Genomic DNA, 3812 nt, shown 5'->3' with positions numbered 1-3812 from the left:
GCGTAGATATATATATGTTGTTGTTGAAGATCGTAACTCCTCAGGAGACAGGTGCCTACGACATACAGAATTATGACAACTTTAAAATAACGTCCTGCCTTTTTATACAAATAAGTTCATAATATGCTGGTTATAAAAGATTATAGTTAACAGGGGATATGAGTGTCCAACTCGGGCACTAGTCTCGGCCTACGGGGTGTGGTCGTGACACTTGTACATAGTCTTATCACATTCATATTCATGTTATATACATAGTCATTTCATATACATAGCATTTACATAGCATACCCGACCTCACAGGATCGGTGTTTCATACATACTTGGCCAACCAAGGCTCAAGGTTACTCACACCTGGCCCTACCAAGGCTTCAGGGTTATCCGTACCACCTACAGAGGTGTGCGCGCGTTACGTAATTGTATACATACTTTATACATATTCATATACATATATACGTCCATGTACATATATTCTACCCGGCATTAAGCTCGGGGTGTCATTATAGCCCTTCATAGGCACATGTGAATATAATAGCCCGTAGGCACCTTTAGCATCATTATTATTATCATCGTCATCACTATCATCGTCATTGTTGCTACATCCATATGTTAGGCTTACTCGACATATGAGGGGCATAGTACAATCGTAGTACATGTTAAGGATCGTGAGCTTATGAGCTCGGAATATCAATCATTTGAAGATAACATACTCATATAGAGGATTTAAGAGTTTGGCCAAAGAACCATGCCTTATTAAAGAAGGGTTAGCCTTACATACCTTTTCGTCGGACTATTCTACACTTGCACGTTTCCTTCCAATGCTAGCGTTTATACCTTCATTAATATCATAAAAATGGTCATTAGTCATTCACATTATCCACATTATCTAGATTCCTCAATTTGCCTCTAATTCACCCACATTCATGGTCATAACACCCAACTTCGTCCATTCGTCTAAAGTGTCTAGTTCATGACCTTAATACCATTTATAACACATTCATATCACAACACAACAACATTCATAACTCAATTCAAACTATTTCTCAAACTGTCACTATTCATCATTCATGACCTAGTTGACCATATTTTCTACAATCCATGTACTTTAATTCTCCAATACCTTAAACATTATGTAAAAATCATGAATCTTACCTTAGAAGTTGTAGGAACAAGATTTGGTTGATAATACTCCTCTTTGAGCAAAACCCTAGTTTTTCTCCATTTGGATTTCTTGACTTGGATGATCCTTGATGATTCCCTTATCCTTGATTCACTTGTCTTAATGTTATTGATGGCTTATAATCCTTGAAAACTCATATAATAAATGTTGAGAGAATTTTTAGAGAGAAGTGATGTAATGTTGTAATGAAACAAGACAAGTCTTGATCCTCACATTAAATGAATTGAAAAATCTGTGCTGGGTGAACAGTGGTCGTCCATGGAGGTTTACGGTCCGTATTTCAGTTTACGGACCGTCCCTCGTGGTCGTATTTAAGCTTAAGCAGAACCAGAAACTTAAGGCTGCATGCATGGTGGTTTACGACCATGGTTTACGGGCCGTAAATCACTTTACGGTCCGTCCACCAGGTCGTATTTAACCATTTCCTCGGCTGGCAGAAAGTTGAAACCTTGCATGGCAGTTTACGACTGCCAGTTTACGGACCGTATTGCACTTTACCGTCCGTATTTCGCAATATACGACCACTGGGCAGTTGAAATTCTGCAACTTCTCATTTTAATCACCCCCGTCCATGCACATGCATTGCTCACCTTGTATCTCATCTTAACTTAGCCAACTTCCTCATCTCACATCGGATACTTTCGAAATCTCGCCTAAGGTCATCAAACGTCGTTTCTTGCTCATGGACATCATGCACTCATATTCATCACTAGTTTATTCTCTTGCGTACTAACGGAAAATTTTCCGAGGTGTAACAGTTACCATTTCAAAGATAATGATTAATTAAATTAGTCATCAAATTGTTACGACTCGTCTCGTTCTTCTTAAGCAAGAAGAAGAAAACAATTCATGCAAAACTTGTAGTGGCCAAATTATATCCACGTGCATCAACATTACTGTTTAACCTTAAAACGGATAACAATTGAATTTGTATGCAGTGCTAAGGATATGTGGTTTAATTTTACATGAGATTAGATTACACGACAAACAAATAAGTAAAACGAAATATATAGATCTGACCACGATAAATGGTGACCGGCCTCGGGTACTGAGAACCGAGGTCAAATCCTTATGATCGGATGTTGAACAGTGAGTAACAATGGGAACTTTAGAAAAGATGAATGAACTCAGATGATTATATTGCCTTGCTTAGTACACGATCTCCCTCTCTCTCTCTCTGTGGAAAAAATCTCCCTCAAATAAATGGGGGCCTCCTCTTTATATAGTAGAGGAGTCTTAACCCTAGTACAATTCTAAGTAAGGAAAAGAATCTGCTGACAACTGTTGCCGGGATTGGTGCCGAAATATCCGGCTGAGGGCAGATGTTTCGGTCTTCTCATCATGGTGGTTTAACCGCCTCTTCTTTCTTCCTTAATGTCTCGTTCTAGATCGAGCTTGTAGCCCGATCCTCAATAAAACCGGTCTCATCCTGGCCGAGCATGATGAACATAACGTTCATCTCGGGAAACTGAGTATATCCGCATCCTCGGTTCTACCCGTACACAAATAGTCCCCCCATTTCCCGAGGTGAAATTTTGACTGCGGTAAATGGACTCAAACAAAGCTGAGTGGCTGTACCCATCTACCTAGGACAAGACCTTTTAGTCAACCCTTCACTCTGCCCGATGCCAGGTCATTATTATTTGGCCGCCAAATATTTCTTGGGAAGCCGCCCCTTATCAGAATCCTCGATCCACTACAAAACCCCTTAGGCTCTCCTCTATGTAGAGGCCATATTCCTTTCCTTTGTCAAACCCTAAATCTTTTATTCTCAAACCCTAAATCTTTTTTCTCCAAAATCTTGTTGTGGTTCCACATCAAACTCGCATCCTTATCCAAATTTTGGATCCGATTCTTCAGTGTTTGCCTCTACATCTCTATCACAGTCATGGCTTCTCTTCCATTGCTAACCCAAGGTGAAGATCAATCTTCATCTCCTCCACATTCTCCACCGTTGTTGCCAACGAGGGCCATTGATACTGATGAGGAATTGGAGTTTCTTGCTGCTGATGTCATTTCATCAGGATTCAAATATGCGAAAAACTGTAAAATTTCTCGCCACCTGGATTCGGTGGAGAACTTTGAATCTTATATCGATAATGCCATCATTCCCGTAGTTAGGGAAAACTGTAAGCTAGGCGCAGATATTGATCTTCACCCCGTTGAGGTTGGGGTAAAAATGAACCAGCATGTTGTTGGTTACTCATTGACATACATCTATCCCTTCGCCATCGGGTTCTCTCTCCCTATACTTTGGGTAATCGTGGACTTCTGCCACCGATATCGAGTGTGTATTGGTCAGGTCGCTCCGCAGATCTGGCGACTTGTGTATTGCATCGAGATGTTGGCTAATATAGTCGAGATTCGCTTTACCTTGGATCATTTACTTCACATTTACGTACCTCGAGTGATCCGAGGCGGGATAGTCCATTTACTTCCTCGGGGGAACCGAAGTCTGACTGACCCCGAGGATGACTATGATCGGGGATGGCTTAACCGGTATGTGATGATACGCACAGCTCAACTTCATCGTCCATCATCCACTGATTTTCCGGAGACATGGAATCCATCCCCACACCCGATCAAACCCGAGCTCATTATTTCTATCTTCGAATGGGTAGTTGCGCTCTTAGGT

The sequence above is a fragment of the Lycium barbarum genome, chromosome 9 (assembly GCF_019175385.1).
Source record: "Lycium barbarum isolate Lr01 chromosome 9, ASM1917538v2, whole genome shotgun sequence".
NCBI classification, from domain to species: domain Eukaryota; kingdom Viridiplantae; phylum Streptophyta; class Magnoliopsida; order Solanales; family Solanaceae; genus Lycium; species Lycium barbarum.
This window is presented reverse-complemented; position numbering follows the sequence as displayed.